Here is a 25,189-nt window from a genome sequence, read left to right on the forward strand (position 1 = left end):
GCTGAACTACCATATAAGTTGTCTCAAAGCAGCTGGAGATTCTCTGACGCAAATGCAAAAAGCTGAGCATTCATGCTAATGAAAACCAGTCATTAGACAGTTACTAGACAATAAAATCTAACTAACTGTGTTATAGCCAGTTAATACCATTGAGTAAGCTAAGAAATTCATAACATACATAAGCAATTAACCTGAATAGCATGGTCTTAAGTACGTTGTGCAAACGCAACATTTGTACATTCCTGATGCCTCCACTAAAGCAGCAAAAATGGCAGTGGCATAAACAGGGAGGACACTGCTTACTTTCACTAGAAGGGTTTGCCATAAGGAAGTTCTGTTCTGATTTGCATATGTATGATGCTAATGATGTCCAACCAAAAAAGTTAAGTACACATAACAGACAACAATTAGGTGCAGCAAATAAAGCCTTTCTCAATATCACTGCTAACAAAGATCAATAGACAGCATAGGGATGCAGAACTTGGGCAAATGCTGGACACTAGACTGAAGTTTCCTGCTTGGGCCTGTCCTGTGCTTGCTAGGCAGTGTTCTCACTCAATTGTTCCCAGGTGCCATGCAGATGCTCTGCGCACGTGCTCAGGTGCAGAGATTAGGCAGAGTGCTACCGAAACAGAACCTGTACCATTTCTTATGGAAAAAAAAATAAATAAAAAATCTAAATTATAAATTAGCATGACCTGGTCCTTCACAAAATTATGGTGATCTTCACATACAGAACAGAATAACAGTGAGAAAATTCACTCACGAAGTTGAAAATGCAGAACCAGAGCTGCCCTTAGTCTCAGGGGGCACAAATACAGACCTCCTATATCCCAGACATAGAGTAGAAGAAGACTCTTAAAGTAAATGAGTTGTGCAGCACACACTCTTGTGCTCTTGCTGGCATGGCTGTCAGGAAAGCATTACCCCATACTGTGTGTAACTATGACATTAACCTGATGAGCAAAGGGAATCCATCAGCTCTATTTTCCCTGTCCATCCTACATTCAGTCCAGCTCATTGAGTTTACCTCTCACCTTGTCTGCTATCAAATATTTTTATTTTGACAAGTCATAGACTTTTCTTGAAAAGAAACCTAACCATAGAAATGAGTAAAAAACTAAGTTATCATCATACCTTATCTTTTTTTGTTGTTGTTATTATTTTAGAGGATGAGCCCAAATAGAATGAAGTCTTTTGACACACAGTTAAATATGCCTTTCATTCAGACTGTGCAGTCACACCAAAGCTATTAGGTCACTTATCCTGACCAAAAAGCCCACAGGGAACGATCACTGTGTTAAATATATAAGGATTCTACTGCAGTTTTCAAGTTCCTATTTTTCTCATGGTACTATCTATCCTAATTTTAACATAATGGCAGTCTTCTTGGATAGAGAAAGCAACCAAATACCACAATTGTACAGAAATGTTTATCCAATTACTGTTTCAAAGTAAAAAAAAAAAAATAAAAATTAAACCTCATAAAAGGAATAAGCAACACACAACAAACAGATCAAACAAAGCAGAAAAAACCTAGCACGTATATTCTGTATATCATTTTTGCAGAGTATCCTGCAGGACATACAGCCTATCTCATCACTTTGGCAGTTCACCTATCATGGTTCCACTGAAGAAGCAGCTTTGGAGACTAGGATTTTCTTATCTTTTCAGCTTTCTTTTTGTTTAACACTCCTTTTAGTGATCTAGACATGGAATGTTTATCTTATATTCAATCATACGAATGGATATATTAGAAGAAGAAAAGGTTACTGAAACACTTCTATATAGGTCAAACAAAACTTGAATTCAAATGTAAAGAGTCTTCTTTGGAAGTAACATTTCTTGATGGCTAGCATAATTTAAGAGGAAAAGGTCTGTTATAACTCTAATAAGAAGAACCTCCTTCTCCCACTGTTCCCCACCCCAGAAGAAAAAAAAGAGAAAAAGATGACACACACACACAAAAAAAAAAGACAAAAAAAACCCAAGCCAAAACAAACAAACAAACAAAAAAACCCACAACTCACAAAGAAAACACATGAAAACTCCATCACTTCATTCATCATTCATTTCTACAGGTAATTCTTAATGCATTTTTGTACTCTTTCACAGAAAGCACAAGAAGAGATCATAACCTTATAGCCGGTTTTCTTTCTATATCTGTTTGGAACTAAACTTTGAAGATAATCTGTATGCAGGGGACATCTTGTTGGATGTCTTGTTACAAAAAAATTACTGATAAAACATTTATTTAAAAGCTATTTTGGCTTATCCTATGTAAATATCCATTTCTTCAGGCAGTCTAGACCAATACAAGGCAAACGTTCCTCAAGAGCCAGCCAGCAAATTGTTTTGTGACACCAGAGGTTCATCACCAGATTGCAACATTCAGTATTCATCCATGAAGTGTCTCTTCTCTCATGGCACTTCCTTCTGGACTCTGCAGAATTGCTGAGTCTTCTCTTTCAAAAGCATTTCATTTTTTCTGTTAAGGGGACAATTAACTGGAACTATTGCACAGCAACAGGAGAGCTGAGGTGTTTTGTCCTGACACAATCAGATGCTGTATATCACAGTATTTTTCTTATTTCAATATGACTGTTCTGCATTCTGACACACATATTTGTCTTGGACATCTGCTATGTCTCATTCCTTCCTTATCCTAAGGGCAGGAACATACTTTCATGTGTCTAATATGAGTTGTCTCTAGGCCTTATCACAACATAAACAGCCCACGAGGGCAGTGAACACTGCTGAAAGAAGTGTTCCTATAAGTCACAGCTCTCTCAGTGTTAATGTATCATTTCCATCTAATCAGTCCTCTGACAATACTTTTTATTAAGAAAAGGAATTCAGTCTATCCAGTGGAGGTCTCAGTAGTCTGTTAAACCTCTGAGATTTACTTCTGAGTTAAATAATCTTTTTTATTATTATTATTATTAAAAATGCTAATATTTTCTTGAAAATTATCCTGAATGCTGCAGACTATTAATAATTGCAAAGATAATTTTATCTTATTTAATTTAATAAACAATCAACTACATTTTTTTCTGAGATTTTGGAATTTTTACCCACTATTATATAAAGGTAACTAGCCCTTTACAGATGGCTACTAACAGCCTTTAAATGTTCAAAACTTACAGTAAAAATACTAAAACATGCAATTATTTCGGGGGAGTTTTACTTTGGGTTTTCCAGGTTATCAGTTAGATATTTATGTATCCTTCAGTAACCTGGTATTTCCACACTGTCTACCAGTGCAAACTTGGGATAACATAGCACACATATTTGTACAAACTTCCAAGGTTGGAAATCTATCTCTCAACTTGTGCTATCACAGAAAGCAGAATAAAATGATACAATTGCACTGGTGAAGTAAAGCACTACTAGTTGTCCTCTTCAGATTTTTTAGGACTTCAAGCCTTAAGCTTACTAGGAATTCTGCCTGGGAAAACTGAAGCTCCAAGTCAATGCTCTTAGTCACTACTTTTATTCTCTCAGAGCTGAGGAGCGAATCCCCATCAGTATTGTGAAGGCTTTAAAAACTGTTTTCTTTACAAGTAGCTGGCTATAAAATTTGCAGGGAAATCAATCAACTTTCCATAGCTGGCAATCAAAATGAGCTGAAAGCCAGTGAAAACAAATACTTCAAGATTTTACTTAGACTAGAAGTCAGAACTGCCTAATGTCCTCAAAGCACAAGGAAGAATGACCATCATCCCCTCATATCTTGTCTGTTACATGAAGGAAGGCTTTGCTGATCCTTCCTCAGAAGCAGCAGCGCTTGGCTCTGTGAGTCACCAACTCATTCAACTATTCTGAGTCACATTTAGAAGAACTGTTAATACTATAAATATAAGGCACTTACTGAAATCAATTTCCAAGCATGTTTTAGATCTACTTGCACTGCTTAGTGGCTGCATACAGCTTATTAATCAGTGCAAGACCAGGTAAGCAACCCCATGTATTTATTCTCAGAGCAACGAGCCAAGACTGACAGCTCTAGTTTTCTTGACGCCACACCGATGCCTATTGCTAGTATCAGGCAAAGAGTAGCTCAAGGTTTTTCCAGGTATTAGCACACAAGTGGAAAGGCAAGAAGAGCTTTCATGTTCCCTAAACACCTAGTTTTGGACAGAAAGCAGCATCACAAGTTGCTTTCTCATGCCCATGAAAAACAAAATAAAGTATGGTCCCCTCACCCCCGCAGTATATATGCATGCAACTTCTGGTTTGACATCAGACTACATCATGTACCTACAAATCAGTCTGTCAGATCAGAAGCTGTCTCTGTAATCTCATACACACAGTTTCCACTTAAAACAGATAAATTACCCTTAGAGCACTGAGCTACAAGCAAAAAGATTGTTTACGTTCACAGTCAAATCAACAGCCTGACACCAACCATGCAAAAACTTCCTCATCTTCCAAATTTGAGCTGTTTTCCTTCTATTCCTTAATGCCATGGCAGAACAGAACAGTTTTTAGAGTGATGAAAACAACTTGAAAATTAATCTGTCATGCACAGGACATTCAGTATTTAACCGCATGGTTTTCTTTACTCATGCTTCCCTGCCTCAGCTAACAGGTCAAAGTTATTCAGCTTAGATTAAGACACAGAATTTGATGTTACTTTCTGATAAGACAATAAACTGAGGTGTTCAAACAATGGATTTACATCTTCTACACTACAAATCGTACACTTACAGGGCAAGATGACAAACCCTTCTGGAAGAGGAATGGCCACAGGACTTATTTGACAGTAAGGACTGTGATATTCACCACACAGAACAAAAGAAGACTTATGTTAAACCACTTCCAGATGAATGACTGGATGATGTAGATGCATGGGATTGGAAAAGGAATTCAAAATAATTTACAGAGAATAACAAGACCAATAATTTCAAATTCCTCTAGTTCATCCAGAGCCCTTGAAATCGTGTTTCTGCTGTGCAATTCTTTTTGTGGCTAGTGACCTGTAAGACTACTTTGCAGCAGTGCACACTTCCTACTACTGCACTGTCCTTGGATGGCTTCTCTCTGTCATCCACAAAGTTATCAAGGAACTAGTCACCTGCCTTTCAGGCAGAATGAAAGTGATTTAATTTGCATGAGATTCTGAATTCATTTTATGCCATCAGATTAAAAATCCAAACATTCCAGCTATTCCAGAAGAGAGAAGAATTGAGCAATGCCACAAATGCATTCCTTCAGGGAAGGATTAAGAAGCACAATAAATATAAACTTGGTTATTGGTGTCTTTATCAATCACCTGAAATGGTGGTTCAGGCCAAGAGTCAAAACTCCATTATAAATATATGAAGAAATAGAATCCCAGGATAATTTAGGCTTGGAGAGAAATTTAGCAATTGTCTGATAGGCTCCAAGCATCTCAGAGCGGGATCCACTTTGAAGTTAAAATAAGTTGCCAAAAGTTATAATGTGGTAAACTCAGAACACCTCCAAGGTAGACAGACACCACAACCTCTCTGGCAAGCTTTTCAGTATTTGGCCACGTGCTCTGTAAAAGTATTCATAATCAGTTCTTACTCAGAATTTCTCCTGATGCAACTTATGTTCATTACACTTGGTCTTTGACCGTGATCATCAAGAGCCTTGCTCTGCCTTCTCTATCCTCTCCCATTAGGCAGCTGAAGACTGCAGCAAGATCCTCCCTTGTCCCTACATTCTAGAACAAGGTGTTTCTTCTCGAACTATGAAGAATTCATTGTAACATACTCAGAAGAGAAACATCAATACAGAGCTTAAAAATTGCAGCTGATACTACTAACTTGGTTTGGGGTGTTCTTTTTTTGGTTAATTAAGAATGATAGAAATTTTGACTGGTTATCATACAACAGTAATAAAAGTATATACCATAGTATATGAGAACCAGTAAGCTGTTATGCAGTGCATTGAGTTTGCTCACAGACATAGATTATATCAATTTGATTAAGCGACTGCACTCATTAACTTGGTTTTTCGTAAGCATTTTCTTCGTATTATCTCAGTATTACATTCCTTACCTTGACAGAGCTTTGATGTTCATGTCTAGCCAGGTCAGATAAGAGATGATGCTACCTTATCTCAAAAATCACAGACTACTTTAAAGCCTTCTTTAATAAGCAGGATTTAAAAGCAGTTCATTTGGCTCTCATAAGTATTCTGCTACAGGAAAAAGAATGTTATTGAGTTATACACACCCATAATAAGAGACAACAGCTGGAATATGTTTTACTAGAGATATAATCCAGCAAGAATACTTTAAGTCCAGTGCTTGACCGAAGTAAGGGAGTGTCCTTGTAAAGGAAAAAGATTTAGCTCAAATGTTTGAGATAGGCAAACATTTCAAGTGTTCCACTAAGACTTCAAAACCTGCACTTCTTTGTCTAAGTTCCAAGTAAACTTCACTGAACTCAAATAATAGTCCTTTTTAAAAAAAAAATTTAAGAGAGTCTTCTGTGGAAATGAGACTCAATCAGCATAAAGCAACAGCATATGCAAATGTGTACTTTAATGCATGTAAATATGCCTACTGAGACATAAGGGAAAGTTTCAGAATCTTGTTCCCATCACAGCTATTACTATACACAGTTATTACTATACAAGGTAGCAATAGGAGAGACATACAGGAAGCATCCTCTAATATAAATTGGTATTATCTAAGAATTTTGACACCTTTGCCAGAAAAAATATTTTTAAGAACTACAGAAGTCACTCAATCTTCAATACATAACACATTAATACAAAACACTTGCATGTTTCTAAGTAAGCTAGAGTAAGATACAACAATTGCATCTGTATATACTCATTGCTTTTCTGATGCTGGAAGAGTGCTGAAGATTAAACTTTCCTGACTGGAAGCAGCAATGAAATAGTCTTCACAAATCACAAAATTATTGCTTATCTTTTGCCAAACCTTACTATGGATCTACACAGCACAAATCACCACAACTAAGACCAAACCCTATTTTCAATTCTACAGTTTTTTTTTTTTTTTTTACAAACATTAGGTTTTTCAAAAATAATAATTTTAAAGAAAAACAACAAAACTGTAGCCAAAATCAACAATAGAGAATTTCATACAATGTCTATAAAGGTTATTACAGTTTCTGGCATGAACAAGGCTATCTAAACAGCTTTTCTTCCCTAGCCTTTTTCAGATTTTTAAGATTTTATGCTTTCAAAACAGATTCTCTTCATTGCTTTAATTTCTAATGATTTTTATAAAATTGAACATTGGTAGTAGTAGCACAGTGTCATTCTCACTATAATACAAGAGAAATCTCAAACTTGTTCATATAAATATTGATCTTGATTATGTGATTTTGTCGAAGTTCTCTCATTTTTGTCTAGGTCTCTTGATCAAATTCCATCTTTCCACTTGCACTGCTTCTCAACACTCTTTGATCATTTTGTTCCTTATCTTTATGTTTTTCTTGCAGACTCATTGCTGAGACCCAAGAGCTTGATATCCACTGAGCTACTGCTTTCAAGCAATCACTTGTATAAATTGTTGCCAGTGTATGTAACCTTCTCCTCCAGCTGAACTCAAGATCAACTGTCACCAACCAAATCAACTAAATTCAAGCAGCAAAGACTAGAACTAATGGTTGGAAGGTCTAATATTCAGGCTTTTTTTCTTTACACCGTCACTGGAATTCAAACCTTATGCCTTAAAAGATCACCTGTAATTTATGATACGACACTCATTTACAGCCTCCCAAGGTGGGGGGAAACCACAGTATTTGTTTTGCTGTATCTGCATTCAGGTTGAATGCTAACATTTCCAATTCTGAAAGTCATAGAAATGCACAAAACTACATCAAGATGACTTACTACATCCCCTCCACTTCAAAGTCTTGCTTTGTCTTCCAGCTAAAATAATTCATACTCAAACACTGCCTAACTTTAACTCAAGTGTGATCTCTTAACAAGGATTTCAAACTCACCTGTAATAATGAACAGACGCATTAAAACAGTCCTCTCATTTGGAAAGATGCTCCTTCTAATTAGCGCTCAGGTCATCTACTGAAGTATTACATCAGAACACGATCTCTTAGAGTACGTAAGATCTTTCAGTTTCATTTGAGAAATGTGTGCTCACACACCTTGTTAACTTGCTGTTTGGAGTATTTTAAGTACTGAAGCATGCACAACAATTTTAGCATTTATTGTTTAGTCAGGTCTTCTCTAAGACATGCGTGTCACTCTCTTTTCAATTCCTCCCAAAGGAGTGCCTTAGTATGAAAATAAAGTTCTCTCCCAGGAAAAAAACAAGGAGAGGAAAAAAAATACACACACACAAAACCCCACACTGTTTAAACTACAGCCTCAAATACGTGAGTTTACACATAAATTCAGCAAAACTAAGGCAATTATAGACTAGAAGTAACTACATGAGACTTGAAACCTCCAGAAAGCCTTTTCAAAACATCCTTACAGCATTTTCTCCACAAAGCACTATTTGTTTTGTCAGGTATCTGTTGACTTACAGTAACAGGCAAACAAACACCCCCAAAAAAGAGCAGTGCAGGGACTCCAAGGAATACTGCTGATATCTACACAAAAATGGAACAAAGTAGAAAAGTGAGAAGCAGAACATTCAGTCTTCTTTCCTTGTACTTCTATCAATTTTTAATCTAGGACATCTACAGAAGGGATGATGTATGGTCACAAAATCACACAAAACCAACCTTCCAACCAATCAAATCAACCTTCTCTAATTTATCTTTGTGATGATGGTAAGTGAATGCCAGGGTATGCTTAAAGGTAAGATAATAATAGAGAATCCTTGCTGAGGATTTCTTGTGGACTCTTGAACTCAATTTATAGTTTTGGATATTCAAAGTATATTTCATGAAAAGAATTAATTTGGCATGATTGAACATGTCAGTCAGTCCGAACAGTCAGTAAAATCTAGGTTTAGCTGCTAGCGAACAGGTATCATTCAAGTCAGGACAGCTACCTTTAAATAAAAAACCACAATGTTTTACTTCTAAAGTTCACAACCATATTTCAGACGAAAGACCTTCCTTGTTTACTTCAAGCTCACATCTCTGGAAACAATGTATTTTCCAGACAGACACAAACTTGCTTCCAGCTCAAGTAATTTTACTCCACCCTTGGATTTGTCAGGTCTCAACAACATGCTAACTTCATCCACATCATTTTTGCTTAGCTCTAAAGACAGAGCTTCTTCCTGTGCACCAGTGAGCAGTTACTAGTTGCTCAGTCCTGCCAAATGGCAGGAAGCAAAACAATTTACTACCTTTATCTACAAGTCTTTCCTCGCTAACAATAGAGAAAAAAGGCACCAAAATAATAATAAAATCAATGCTCACAAACACACACAAACCCTACAACAAAAAAGCCAGAGAATAAATCCCTGAAAATCACCCCATCCAAACATAAAGTCTCTCTAGAGCTTTACTTCCAGTGCAAAGTCATCCTCTAAATGCCAACTAAAAGATGTTTACTGCTCAGTTTTATAACATGGGGAGGCACCTTATCAGCTGTCAGTAATGGCTGGCTGAAAAGCATGCACATTACTCCCCAAATGCACCCTTTTTTTCTAGACACAGCAGGTTATATACATACATTCACACTGGGTACATATGGATATTGCTAACTACATGTGGTGATGTGGCTCCAGGCCAGAATGCTAGCTATGCTTTGCATGGGACTTGGGTCATTTGAGCCGCTCCAGAGATATCAGTGGGCCAATTTCTTGAACTAGTCATCTTGATTTCCTTTGGTGTGAACTGAAGGAACAGGCACAGCTAACATACAGTTCATTTCATCCCATAGGAGATATCCACCCCATCTAATACGCTTACTTTGTTCATAGAGTTTACATTTATAGAACGGGCCCACACTGACGACTCCAAGGGGTTGACATGGTCAGACAATAACATGAAGCTAGGCTGCTATTCTCCATATTCAGAGTGCAAGTGGCAATGACCTGATCTTAGATGAGCAAGTACCACTATGAAGATTTCTGACATCCTACAAGCATACAAATATTAAGCTGTCTACCTTGCTGCACTCACTCTCTTTCAGATTTCTTCTCAATTATTTGCTCCCCTAGAACAATCCATTTTTCCTCCAGTCTCAAAACTTGGTACCAGAAGCTATATCAATGGCTTTTTAAGAGCACACAGCATTCTATGATCTTACTTTCTAAACAAAAGCATGTAAAAATTCATGAAATACTAAACATACATATAGGCTTTTGTTTCTTTTCCTCTCCTATCCTAACCGAAAATCAACAGTTACTGCAACTTAGTTTCAGATTAGCATTTTTTATCTGGCCTAGAACAACATAAGGACTTCATATTCTATTGTGAGACCTAGAAACTGTTTTATTCCTTCTCTAACAATGGTGTTCACAACAGATGGATAGTTGTCCTTCTATTGCTTCTCTTTCCCACTCTTTACCCTTTCTGAACTCTCATTTGAAGATGGCTTGTCAACATCCTGCTTGCCTGGACCATTGATCTTGCCCCAGGATGTGTACTCCATTTCCCCATCTGTCAGATTTCTCAATTTCTAGCCATTTCCTCTCCAGTATTCCCATAGCAATCCATTTTTGCCTTTGGCCTTACACTGCCTCCCCTCCTTTGAGTACTTCTTTATTTTTCTTCTCCGGCTGTTTTCTTTTTTCCATTTCAAGCCAGAGGGCAAATGAGCGGTGACCTCTGTAGCTGGCACCAGGACCTCTCCTGTGGCTAGAGAGGAGCCAGCTCCTGTGCGAGAGGCAGCCAAGTCTCCTTCCCAAGGGAGAATATTCACCTCCCCACTCAGCAGCAGTCTTTTCTACCGAGATGCTGAACCAAGTTAAATTTAGATATTGATTAATCCTCTGTTTTTCCTCTTTTCTTCTGGGGAAACCTATGGCCTTTTTCTGTGAAGTGCCAATTTCTTCAGGAGGACAAAATGTTTTTTTCTCCACATTTTTACCCCTAAAATACAAACTACATCTAGAACAATCCCATAAAAATTTCAGGTTCTCAGACTAAATAAATTGAACAATAATGTGAGTTAAAAACTCAAATTTAAGTGTCTAAGTTGCAGCAGAAATGTACCAGAAAAGCCACAATAGGTAATGCCTATCAATTAGTTTCTTGCATATCTTGCAGCAAATACCTGCATCAGTTTCACTAATTGTATGTTTGAAAACTTATGTTCCTGCTTTTCAGCTATGCTGCCCTTGCACTGTTTACAACCCCAGGAAGCTTAAAGCACCCAAAACAATCAATCACATGGCAAAATTTTCCTGTCTCATTATGATTCAAGATGAAAATTGAAAGTGGCCTGGCCTGACCTGTGCAGCTTGTGATCAAATCCATCTATGAAATTGCTGACATAATCCTGCATTTACTCTGCTGCCCTACAAAATTATGTAATACTGCCCTACACTAAGTTGCACAGCATTCTTTATGGCAGTTATTTACATCTGAATCCTTCCTGCTGTGTTGTACTGGCCCAGGCAGGGCCTCAGTGCATGTTCCAGGCAACAATGACCATTACCCCATACAATGAATTGCAACAAAGATTCAAAAGTTGATTGGGTCCAAAACTGCTAATGCTAGAAAAGCATGCACCAATATTTTAGTTTTTGTTTGACATTCTAAATCCATATCCAAGCACAGGAAGATGCTGATTCTGTTGTGGTAGTTGGCTTCAAAGTCCTTTTTAATTTAAATAGAAAATTGGGACAACCATATTACAAGGCCTTTGGCTCTTTCCAGGTTTGCTGTTGTTTTTTAATGTGTCAAGATCTTTTATTTCAAGGTTAATTTTGATCAAGGAAACACAGGTCACAGTGACATGCAGCGTTAAAGGCAGCCAGCTTCACGTGAACAGTTCTATGAATTATCTGCCTTATTCTGTCCCCGATTTGCCTCTTTCTCTGCAGTGTCATAATCTAACTGATCAGGACGTGATAAATTCAGCAGCTACCAGGCAAACAATTACAAGGACTTTGCATGGCAGAAGATTTTTGAGAATAGATTATATCTGATAAACATAAAAATGTCAGCTCAATCCCTGTAAAAGAGAGTGATGAATGGCATATCTGCAGTGCATGGTGCTGGCTTTCTGTCACAGGAATGTCATACTTCCCTTTGCTGGTATTGTGATAAGCCTGCCTATGCTTAGTAGCTTTTGCCAGCAGACTGTGAGCAACCGAAGCTGCTATTTGACGTATCGAGTGTCCTTTCAGCACAAAATGTGTTTAATTGGCCTTAAATGTACCATTAACGTTAGAGCCACAAGCAAATAGAGATAATTTCTGGGAAATGATGTGGTGGGAGCTTAAAGAGAAATAAAATACTGTAAATTAAATGATGAATTGGACTGAAGAAGCTCACACACGGATCTCACTGTAGTACTTAAAAAATGAGAAACAGAGTCTATGCTTCTACTGATGTTGTTAAAGAATCCTATGGGATTTATAGTTTCCAAGTTGTGGAAAATGAAGTTTACCAGAACAGAGAACCTTGGAAACCAAGTTTAAAAGACAAAACAAGACAGACATTAGTTTTCTCTGTAGAAAAGCTGTCCTAGGAAAAAAAAAAACCAGAAAATTCTGCACTGTTAGCCAAAGAATTGCAAAGAAGTTATTTGAAACAAAAGCACCCTGAGATGTTTGATGAAACATTTTCTTTAAAGCTGCTAACTGTAGCTTAAAGGCATAGTGGGGGGTATGATCTGAATACGATCTGAATGTGATTCGAACTCTTAAGTGTTCATTCCTCTGGAATTGTCAGCTATTGACATCTTATTACCAAGGTCAATACCTCAAAACAAAACAACCTGCCCACACCCTCCGCCCCTAAACCAACTACAGCAATACCAATGAAGATATAAGATAAAAAAATTTGCTGCAGTTCTCCCCTGTTGGTTAGATGTGAAGAAATTAGAAAATTTTAAAAGAATTAGTAACTCTGCTGCTTAGTAAATTCTGTTTGAATCAAGTAAAGCTTTCCAAAGAAATTAATCAATTCAAATGAAAATCTATTTTTGATAATCAAAATGGATTTTTACAATGTCTTATTTTGATATTCACAGAGCATAGGTTTTCCATTTTTGAAATGAACCCTATTTTACGTTTATTAAAATAAAATGTTCTTTGGCAAAAGTTTGAGAGCATCAAGTGACCCAAATCCTTCTTTCTCCAGATTCTGGTTCTAGAATGTTAGAAAACTCTACCTCCATCACAAAGCAATTAAAGCAAAACTGCATTAAAGCAAAACTGCAAACTTTTTTTTTGTTGTTGGTTGTTGTTTTTTCTTTCTGTTTAAGAAAAAAGAATTCTTGCCAATTGTAATTTGTGGTCAGTAACTTATAAGTATGGGGAAATAAGAGAGGGGCCTATGAACTTGAGAATTTCTCCTTAGAGAAATGATAAGGAAAAATAATCAGAGGGACAACAAAAATGCACAATGTAATATTCCCTGCTGTACTTAAAAAAACAAAGCAACAACTACAAAACATTAAATATGGTGCCAGATTGTGCCGACTGCTAATTGCATACAAATTCAAAACCTTAGTACTAAAAGTAAAACGCACAATAAATTAAATAGTGCTGTTCAGAGCTAAATGAAGTGTTATAACTGAAGTTATACGTTTGAAACCATTTCCCCTTATCCTATCACCATAGACTCTGCTAAAAAGTCTGTCCCTTTCTTTCTTATCGTCCCTCTGTAGGTACCAAAAGGCTACTCTCAGGTCTCCCTGGATCCTTCTCCAGGCTGAACAGCCCCATCTCTCAGCCTATCTTTGGAGGAGATGGTGTTCCATCCCTTGGATCATTTTTGTGGGCCTCCTCTAGACATGTTCCAACAAGTCCACATCTCTCCTGTACTGAGAATTCAACATCTGGATGCAGTACTCTAGGTGAGGTCTCACCAGTACAGCGTAGATGGGCAGGATCACCTCCCTGGACCTGCCAGCCACACTTCTTTTGATGCAGCCCGGGATATGGTTGATTTTCTAGGCTGCAAGAACACATTGCTGGCTCACGTCCAGCTATCCACCAGTATCCCCAGGTCCTTTTTGTCAGGGCTGTGCTCCATCCTTTCATTTCCCAGCTTGTATTGGTAACGGGGGATGCCTCAACTCAGGTGCAAGACCTTGCACTTGGCTTTGTTCTACCTCATAAGGTTCTCCTTGTCCCACTGCTCAAGCCTGTCTAAGTCTCTCTGGATGGCATTCTATTCCTTGGACATGTCAAACACACCCAACAGCTTGGGGTTTCAAGATTAAAAAAAAAAAAAAAAAAAAAAATCAATTTATGTTTGCAAGACCATTTTCAGTTTATATAAATACATCAGTTGCAAATTTTGAAATGGAATGCATAGAATTGCAATCAGATACTCAACTAAAAAACCTGATTGTGTCTCTTTACCAGACTTTCACAATCCCTGTCTTCGCAGAGAAAAACACCCTTCACTTCACAATCACACCTTATTCATATCATTGCTTTTTAGGAGTACACACATTCTGAACAACTATTGTCAAGGATAAACTACAGTAAGAGTGAAATTTCATCAAAAATCTCTGATAAACATCTTGAAATCTCATTAAGAATTGCAACCACTGACATAGAACCAGACTGGTACTTCAGTTTCACAAAAACAAGGTCAAATAACCCACTGGTTTTATGTTTTTATTCTTCTCTTTCTCTTTTTAAAAAATGTTTTAAGAAAAATATTTTAAATTAAAATGTTTTGTTATTTATATATTGAGTATACTGTATATTTTGCAAGCTCAGAAAGTAATGCCTCCTATTTTTTTTCGGTTCCATAAGATCAGAGGTGGGTATTGGTGTTATGGCAGTAGAGGCTGAACCTTCCCGCCAATATCCCCTTAAAGCTGTTTCTGTGTGAAAGATGGCAGCAGAAGAGCAGTCTGACAAAATGGCTTCTGACATGGATATGCATATGAAGCAAAGGCATGTCACAGAAAATAGCACCCATTGACATTCATTGATGCTTACTGAAAGTTTTTGGAGACCCAACAGCAGATGCAAGCTCAGCGAAGCAGTGGGTGGTGTGTTTCAGCAGTGGTGGCACCAGGTCACCTTTGCTGGTGCAGATTGTTATGAGCATAGCACCAATCACTAAGTTGAATAATACTATTATGTGGCTGAGAATTTTCTCTTTCAAGAAGTGTTATTGTGTTTTTTGTATCTGTTATTGTTTCCATGAAAATAAATATGTTGCTCCAAAAGTAATGCCTCCTATGTATATGTGGCCCAAGACAATTTCTTTTCATTAAATGCAACCCAGGCAAGCCATGGGGAACACACTATAGTTAAGTCATCCTCTTTCACTTAGATGGTTTACCTTCTTATCATAAATGGCAGTCCGAGACCTCGTAGCCTCTCCTCATAAGATGAAATAAATATAGGGTCCCTATAGCCATCTTTGTTGCCCTCTAGCGGACTCTCTAGAAGTTTCATATCTTTCATGAACTGAGGAGCCCAGAACTGGACACAGTACTCCAGATGTGGCCTCACCACGGCAGAGTAGAGCAGGAGCATCACTCCCTCAACCTGCTGGCTGCACTCTTTTTGATTCAGCCCTGGATACTGTTGGTCATCTTGGTCACAAGGGCACACTGCTGGCTTGTGGCCAATCTATTCTCCACCTGGACACCCAGGATCCTTCTTCACAGATCTCTTTTCCATCAGGGCAGCTCCTAACCTGAGGCATTTATTCTTTCCCAAGCGCAGGATTCTACACTTACTCTTGTTCAACCTCATAATGTTCCTCTCCACTCAACTCTCCTGCCTGCCCAGGTCTCACTGAAGGGCAGCACATCCTTCTGATGCATCAGCCACCTCTCCCAGGTTTCCGTCATCAGCAAACTTGCTGAAGGTGCACCCTATCCCACCCCATCAAATTTTTGGACCTAAGTTTTTATCACTTTTCGATGCTCTAAGGATAGAGAGACGTATCACTTGAAGCATACGGACACTGCGTCTATAAAATCGACTTTTTACCAACTTTAATGCTATTTGACAACTTCCCTTTTGCTCCAACCAGTGTGTTTTTCTCCATGGATATTTCTGCAAAGGCTTTAAAATAAATCCACAGCTCTGCATTCTGACCCTTTGGAATTTGCTGAATGTTTCAGCAAACAACAACAACAACAAAACAAAAAAAAACTACCAATGTGGCTGCATGACAACTACACTGAGTGCTGATCTGTTTCTTCTTTAACTGAAGTTTTTTTTTTTATTTTTGAACCAATTAAATGGAATAGGACTACCGCTTAGCTATTTGGCTTCTGAACAGGCGACCATACCAATTGCCATCATTCCCTTAATATCACTGTAAGTGATAAACCTCTTTCTTTAATCAGCACTGGATATTGCCCTTAAATCAGAAATCAGAGTAAGTTCTTGCAACTACTATGTTCTTCCTCTGAAAACGATAGATCTAGAGTTTGCTTTGTTTCATTTTTTTTTTTTTCCTTTCCTCAATTTGTTTCTTCCATGCCCCAGAACCAACAAGCTGAGTTTTCCCCAGGGACAACTGATGGTTTTAAGTGGACTATTCAGCAGCTATGCCCTGCTGACTCCCCTATTGATTGGTTTCTCACATGTCTCTTAATAGGTTTATTGATATTTTGGATTCATTTTGTTCCAATTTTTGTCAATCTCCACATTTTCACAGTCAGGTTCCCTTTTGCTTGAGGAATGGATGCAATTAGTCCAGCTCTTAAAAGTCATGTTGTTGTTTTTTTTTTTTTCCCCCACTAATGGCTTAGCCATCAGCCTTATCTACCCAGGCTCTTTTCTAATTCTTCTGTTTCTTTGTGTGTGTTTGTATTTAGAAAACGAGTTCCAGTAAGGTAGGTCCACATATTAAAGGCAAAGTAAATTACCAAATAGGTTCTGAATGTAACTAACTTGGTAGCAACTTCTCTCTAAACCAGTTGTTTAGTTTGTTTGTTTGTTTGTTTTAAGATCTCTTATCTTGCTAGGGTGATAATGTCATGTCTCACACCAGCCTGAAGAATGTGGAGCACACTGCTGATCTTGGCTGGACTATTTTACCACAACCACTGTATAGTTTGGATTTGACACCTTCTGACTTCCATCTGTTCAGGCCGATTAAAGATAGACTGTGTGGGTAAAATTCCAAGCAAACATACCATCATGCCAGCTGTGAAACTGTGGGTCACCTCCACTGGTGTGGATTTTTACTAGCACAGAATACAGGCTCTTGTTCATCCCTGACAAAAATGCATAGTTAATGGTGGTGGCTACGCTGAAAAATAGTATTTTGTAGCTGAGAATTTGCTGAATCAACTAGTGTCATAGTGCTCTTTGTTGTAGTTTTCTGGGTAATAAATAGGAGGCAATACTTTTGGAGCAACCTAGGTACACCTGCCTTTGTGCCAGTCACTCAGCTGGAATTGAAGCAGGGATGCCTCTTAGAGTAGCCTACAACAAAAGTCAGAAATCTAATAGTAGCAAATCTTTTCCTAGTGTTCCCTTTCCCCAAATCTTACAGCTTTTACAAACACTGCTTTTACAATTACCAATAAATACTCATGACCATAAATACAAATCATATTCTTTCTACTAGTATCCCCTGTGCTTCTCAGACAACTTTTAATCTGCTTTTAAAATTAATGTGAAGTAAATTCTTCAGCACAGGCACTGCTTAACATCTTGCACAATGCAAGCCAAACTCTAAGGACTTTTGTTTGTAAAGCAAAATTAAAATATATCTGAAAACAGTATTTCTTCAGGTGTTCCAAAAAGTTGAGGATGCTAATACTTTCCTTTTTTAAAATAAATATTTAGAAAATTGGTCTTACATATTAAGATTATACATTAAGATTTTTCAACTTCTAGCTGAGCTGGAATCAAGGTCATGTCTGCCTTTTGTTTACACAGCAAGAGGATAAATGAAGGGTTCTTGGCTGGCTAAGGATTACAGAAATAACAGAAAGACCTCATAAAAACAGATATCATTCTGTTTCATACTTGAAGCTCTGCAAACCTGAAGTTTGGCAGCACATGTTGTGGTTAAAGCTTCCTTATTTGGGAGAAAAAGAAACAATAATATTAAAAAAAAAATTGAGAGAGAAGCAGCGTTCTGTAAAAAGACTTCAGATAAGCTAAATGAAGCATGTACTAACTGGGCAAGAACTAAACTGATTGTTTACTAACTGCTCCTTCCAACAGAAGAGTTTGGACCCTCTGAAACGTATTTCGACATCTAGAGTACCTGAACACAGAGCGCTCAAACTGCATCCTGCTTGGATGCCTGGAGTTTTAGGTCTGCACAGGCAGGGACCCTCCTGCTCCAGCTCACCTGCAGCTCTGCTCTTGCAAGCCAGGAAGAAAGAAATACCAGCTACCAGTCAGCATGGAGCTGCATTTTCCTGAAAGTCTCTATGTCCCAAAGTGCACCAGAAGTGCAAATAAATAAGACCCAGTGTTCAACTTGTGTCATGCTGGAAAAATACCTGTCATTTCATAAAGTCCAGTCCTCAGAAGAATCATGGGATTAAAAAGGGCCTCCAGAAGTCACCTGGGCTATGAGGCAAGATGGGTTACACCCATGTTATTTCTGGGCAACGACTGCTTAACCTGTTTACATGACAGTCTGCATCTCGGATATTAAAACCCAAACTCGAGTGGAAAGAAGAGATAAAGATATGCCTATTAAAAAAAAAAAAAAGAACAAAAAATCCACAAACCTGCAGCTATCATGAGAATCACTGAATCGAGGAAGCTTGAAAGAGAAAGCATAAAACTGAGTATCTTCTGTTGCAGTGAAGAGAATCCACAACGATGCCAACACCTTACATTCTTGAATACATGGCAAAAATACTGTACTCTTCACAATATGAGCCTTAACTGTAGATAATAAGGCCTCAGGAAATTGTGACTGAGCAGCTGCACAGACTATACGCATAGTAAGATAGTAAGAAATTTACTACAGCCCTTCTCCCTGTTTTTTATTCCTTGTTTTCTCACCAATACAGATTGTTTGAGGGCTTAGTTTCAGGATATATGAATGGTATACAGAGTTTGAGGTGCAGGTTTCATACATTAAACTATATTATCCCAAAACAGTTTAAGTGCAATGGTACCATGCAACAATTATACAATGTGGTTGGTTGGTTTTTTTGTTCTCGTTAAGAGGCAAGAACAGATTCTTTTGTTCTGTCCAAGGCTATTTCAAATCATTTATCTTTGCACAGTACACATTTGACATGAGTCCAAAATAAGCCATAAAAGCTAGCTAGAAAAATAATGCAAGAAGAGAAAGTTTCTGCACTCAAAAACTGGTAAAAAATTTAAGCTGATACATTCCTAACTAAAAATTTCAAGAGTCACAGCATAAACTTTTCACTTTGCCGGAACAAATAATGAGAGAGGAATCAACTGCAACATCTGCAACAGATAATTCTACATGAATTCTGTTTTGACTTCTCAGTTAGAAGTTAGTTTGCAGTTTTGTAACTTTTATGAAGTGAAAACTTGTCCTGACAAATTTTCCGAAGTTCTGCTAAAAAATTTTTAAAACTAGACTCTGTCATATAGGATACACGATATTTGAAAATTGAGAGTGAAACATGAAATAAGTGAGTTAGGAATAATTTTATATTCCTATTCGTTCATAGCATAATTTCTCAATTTGAATGATTTCTCACAATTAATGTTTTTTAGTATACTGATGAATTGTTATATGGAAAATTGCCTTTCTTTAATGACATTTGTACTGATATTTTAGTAAGTGTCAAAAAAATAACCTATCTCACTCTCCTTTCTCCCTCAACAGACAAACCAAAACAGAAAAAAACACTAAGATAAAATCGTAAGACAAGTCTGTGGCTTCAGGTCACACTTGTTAAGCACATTAAATATGTTTTAGATGCATGTCATTAGCATAAGGGCAGCTTGCAGCTGGCAGCCTTGCTGAATCAAAAACAAAAGATTCAGCAGTTATCTGAATCCTAAACTATATTGCTTTGGATGCACATATCACAAACATTGACTGTCTCTAGGAATGGATTTGAGCAACAAAACTATCAGGTTTTTAAATAACTCACTCATAGGAAAAAGAAAAAACCACAATAGTTTTCAATATTCTTGCAGAACAAGAACTTGGTGTGAAGTTGCATATACTACCAAGCACTTTTATTCAGTGCCTCTAGGAAATAAAACGGCATGGTACCTTGCTTTAGCAGGTGAGGTTGGGGCATTAGGAAAGATTTTAATCTCTCCACCTGTGCCCATTCCCACATGGTGAAGTTTTTTTTTTAGGACTGAAACTGCCTCAGGCAGCCCTGGCTTGCCCCAATTGAAGCTCCTCACCAAATTTGGCTTATCTCCACATTTTACTGCTTCTGCCCTGTGATCCTAGTTTAGTGTCTTCAGGAGATACAGAGAAGCTGAAAATAGTTAGCAAAACTTTGGAAAATCACTGAAGAAGGAGCCTGGGTAAAACAGACATAGGGTTCTTGAAGTGATTTATTTATGCACATTTCCCTGCAGCAATCAGCTTGTACACAAACAAAGCATGGCCAGAAGTGACTTTATATTCACACAGGATAGCACAGAGCTAGAGCATCTACTTTTATTATTATTATTAACAGCAAAATATCTTCTGAAAAGGCAACTAACTCGTAGCGTGCTCATTTTTGAGTCCACAGCCCTTTTGGTTAAACTGAACACACTGAAATAACTGGTAGACAGAAGCAGCAGTTCAGCCTGTCCTCCAATCCCAGTTAGCTAGACTTGTGGTTTTTGTTATGCAAGAATACTAAGTGCTATTGCAGCATCAAAAGAGAAGTTTGGAACAGATTTTCTTAAGTGCTTCTAATACATCTAATGTTTTCTCAGATTAAACAGGAATGGTTATTTCTTAAACACACAGAAGTGAACAGATGCACACAAATGTTTACATGCAACTTGAAGGAGAAAAAAATTACATCATTCCCTAATTGCTCTCAAAACCCACAAATTACTCTAAGTGTCTTTGTAAACAGATCTGATTCTGAATGCCTTCATAAGGTCAAAGTTCAGTTGTGTACTCTAGTTAATTCACTGTGTCATAAAACTTCAGATCAAACACTACTTAGAGTGATAGAAAGAAGAGCCAAGAAAGAAAACTATGGATTACAACTCATGATAAAGGATATAGCAATGCATCAAATGGAAGAGTCCACTATATATTTATTTCTGAAGAGCCTGGAAGCAATTATGAAAGCTGAAAAGCTGTGGTTTTAACAAATCGGGGAAATTACTACATATCAAAAATATTCAAATCCATGATTTAAGGATATTAAGTAAACTACACATTTGATTACAATTGCTCTACACAAAAGATTGTCAAGAGTATTTGAGAAAAGCAAATGTAGAAAGTGAATAGGAAAAAAAAGTTGCATGCCTTACTAATAAACAAATGAAATAGTAGAGGTCTGGAGAGGCTCCTAGCAATGAGTTACATCATTTACTGCAATGTTTGACTAAACTTCAGATGGACCACAGTCCATCTGAGTGCAGAATGTTCTTTGTAAAATATTAGCAAGTCAATAGTGGGCTCCAAATGAAAAGAAAGGGTTCATCATTAGCCATCCCTTCTGTTCCTCTCTTTTCATTACAACAAAAGGCTGTTTCAATTAGAGCCATACAGAGTCTCCGTACTGAGTTTGGTTCCAAGTCTTTTATACAATGCCAGCATCTCCAGGGATTAGCTTCCCTGCAGGCCAAGGCTCTCCCACTGGTGGGACTGAAGCTTGCTTGGGTCACGCTGTGCTTGCCATTACACCCTTTGGCTCTTTCTCGAGTACCGTTCTCAGTGATGAGCCTGATCTGATCTCTTTGCAGTGAGTTAGGCTCTGCAGCCTACATCCCTTTAACACTATACCCTGAGGTTACAGCAATACAGCAGAAATGCATCCCCTTGGCAACCCTTTTTCTGACTTCCGAGGGGGCTCTGCAGTTTGAGCATGTATGTAATATTACATGGTTAACCTTCTCCCTTCTGCCTCCCTTCTTTCAGACATTTTCAACACAGAAGATCCAAATGCAATTGTCACCATTCAAGAGCTTAATAAGGAAGCTAAAGGGATCCTAACTCTTCATTGTTAATAGATACATTGACCTAAAGATATCAAGCCTGTTTAAAGAAGACTATTTAATCCACCAAAGCTCTGCATACTTAATTATCTTATACAGCACAGACAAATCAGCTACCTCATAGGCATAAAATGGATTGGAAGGGGCATAGAAGCAAAAAATACATGAGATTCAAAATCATGACTGTGCAGTGTTAGCAATCATCTTCATTCTTGGAATTAATTCAGTACTCTTCATCTAGGAGCCAAGACATGACACCAAAAATTGACCGCATCTTCTAACAGCCATATATAAAATATTATCTGTGAATTGATTTGATTCTAGTCTCATCTGCAATTAAGTGCAGTATTCCATACGTGGCTGGCAAAAAATAAGTAAGATCCAAGCTAACTAGCAAACGTCTGTAAACTGCTGAGTGCTTATAGAGCAACAGAAACTGTAATTCCATCCATTGCTGTCTAGGTAAAATAAACGTGGCTGATGAAAATCCACAAGGCAATAATTTTTATTATGTAGACACCAGTATCTCCTGCTCAATGTCACGATTAATGCACACAGCCTTAGACAATAGTTTCGAAGAATACACTACTCTGACATGACTATGTTGGTTTGTGAATTTTACTGCACTAAATATTATGATGTTTATTAGTATACATCAAGCTCTGACATTTGGATTTATCAGGCTGGAAGAGCTAACATTATTTGTGTTCTTATATATATTTTTTACTAAAACCAAATGTCTGCTTTCCATTTTTACAGTACATAGCAAAATTCACACCTAGCATCAAAGCTCAAACTAAAGCATTCAAAACTAGATTTTGTTTTATTGAAACTGTTCAGATGATTTTTTCCCCTCTTACTCTGGAAAATCAGCAAGCCTCAAGTCTTTCAGTCTTAAAAGCTTCCTTTGACCTTTGCCTGAGAAGGTCCAATGATATTTTGATTATACACTGGAAATTTTTAGGCACGTCACTCATCTACACAAATGGTGTTTCCTACTTGCCCCTTGTAAGTCTCTTCACAAACAACAATTTCCCCTGCCACATGCATTCCACAGAAAGATCCTGGCAGTGTCTCGGACGAAGAAGCTGGACCTAATTAAAGTAAGGAGGTGGACCCGCACTACTGCTGGGACAGCAGCTGAAGCATGCCATACTTGAGAGCATGGAGATGTTGGAGCGGTGGAATCCACTTCTGATCATATCCACAGACTTCACCTATGATCTGTAAAGCCTGCTTCCCCCTCAAAAATAAAACTCAGCTAGATACGCAGTTATTTATCTAGCATACCTAACACACATACTTCAGTTCCTACCTAGAGGGCCTTGTTTTTTGCTCTTCAAAAAAACCTAACAGCTTTCCTACCTGCATACAATTGCTAAAATAATTTTTGCTACTCCAACGTTAAGCCAAAAGCTAGAAAATAGTATATTTTACAGTTATACAGTAATATCATTTCATTAACATTAGTGCTGTTCAATTAAGGCAAAAAAGTTCATGCTAAAGAAAGCATAACATTATGTACATTCACAATGTAAAACTCAAAGCCTACAGACGTATTCGGAGACCTCAGTCATAAGATCATATGTCTAGTACCTGCTACTGTACTTCCTATAGTTTAATATCTTATTCCCATTTGGGAGCTCAGAACTAGAGACAAATAAACCGATTTATCCCAGGCCACACAGGATTACTGTACCAAAGCTGCACATAGAATCCAATACTTACAATATCTTACTTTCTATACATCTGTTGTGAACCTAATGAGGTTCAACAAGACCAAGTGCTAGGTGTTGCACTTGGGCTGGGGCAATCCCAAGTATTTATACAGACTGGGGAAAGAACCCCTGGACAGGAGCCCTGCAGAGAAGGACTTGGGGGTCCTGGGGATAAGAAGCTGGACACAAGCCAGCAGTGCATGCTTGCAGCCCGGAAGGCCAACTGTGTTCTGAGCTGCATTAAAAAAGGGGTGGGCAGCAGGGAGAGGGAGGCGATTGTCCCCCTCTACTCGGCTCCTTGTGAGGCCCCATGCGGAGTACTGCATCCACGCCTGGGTCCCCCAGGACAAGAAAGATGCAGTGCTCTTGGAACGGGTCCAGAGGAAGGCCACTAAGATGATCAGAGGGCTGGAGCACCTCTCTTACGAAGAAAGGTTGAGGGAACTGGGCTTGTTTAGCTTAGAGAAGAGATGGCCCTGGGGAGACCTCATTGTGGCATTCTAATACTTGAAGGGGGCATATAAACAGGAGGAGGAATGGCTGTTTACAAAGGTGGATAATGATAGGACAAGGGGGAATGGTCTCAAACTGAGATTTAGGTTAGATGTTAGGAGGAAACTTTTCACTCAGAGGATGGTGACACATTGGAACAGGTTGCTCAAGGAGATTGTGGATGCCCCATCCCTGAAGGCATTCAAGGCTGGACTGGATGTGACTCTGGGCAGCCTAGTCTGGTGGTTGGCGACCCTGCACATAGCAGAGGGTTGAAACTTTGAGGTCCTTTTCAACCCAGGCCATTCTATAATTCTATGTTATATCTAACACATTGCATGCAGCCTTTTTTCCTAAAACAGACATCAATAAAAATAATAATTCTCAAAGAAACTTCACAAATGCAAAGTCCTTGAAAAAGCTTTCATGTTATTCACAGAATTCTGGATATAGTTGCACTATTTATCATTGAGGATTAATAAGATCAGCCAAACAAGTAAATATTAGCAGCAGAACTAATAAGTGTCATTTAAAAAATGACCTTGTAACTCAAATTTCTAGTTCCGCAAAATGATACACATCCCCAATTCTAGTTCACTTTACTCTCCAAGAATCAAATAGTCGTATCAACTCAACTCAATTTGTATTTAGAAGATGTTACGCTAGAACATCTTACTTTCTGCTTTAGTGTATGCAAGAACAACTATAAATGAGCCCATGCTTTTTGCAGGAGCAACCTGGAGATTCATGCAGCATTCCTCTGATTTAGGTGTCATTTTCTCCCCAAATCCACAGTACTTATTACTTAAAGAAAGGGACGGTGATACTAACAGATTGACAGCAAGGGGTATCTTTG

The 25,189-nt window shown here is 38.0% G+C and overlaps 1 protein-coding gene across 8 annotated transcripts in view; it reads right to left on the bottom strand.

Moving 5' to 3' along the window:
• Positions 1 to 25,189, bottom strand: part of TTC29 (tetratricopeptide repeat domain 29) — a 317,361-nt gene that overhangs the window by 214,939 nt on the left and 77,233 nt on the right. The window contains exon 1 of one of the 8 annotated variants that reach the window (XM_085222177.1): positions 6,030 to 6,144. The exons of the other annotated variants lie outside the window; for them this stretch is intronic. The gene's annotated coding sequence lies outside the window, so the exon portion shown is untranslated. Of the gene's footprint in view, positions 1 to 6,029; positions 6,145 to 25,189 lie in introns of those variants that run through there. 8 annotated transcript variants of the gene reach the window in all.

The sequence above is a fragment of the Meleagris gallopavo genome, chromosome 4 (assembly GCF_905368555.1).
Source record: "Meleagris gallopavo chromosome 4, MGAL_WU_HG_1.1, whole genome shotgun sequence".
In the NCBI taxonomy this organism is placed as follows: Eukaryota; Metazoa; Chordata; class Aves; order Galliformes; family Phasianidae; genus Meleagris; species Meleagris gallopavo.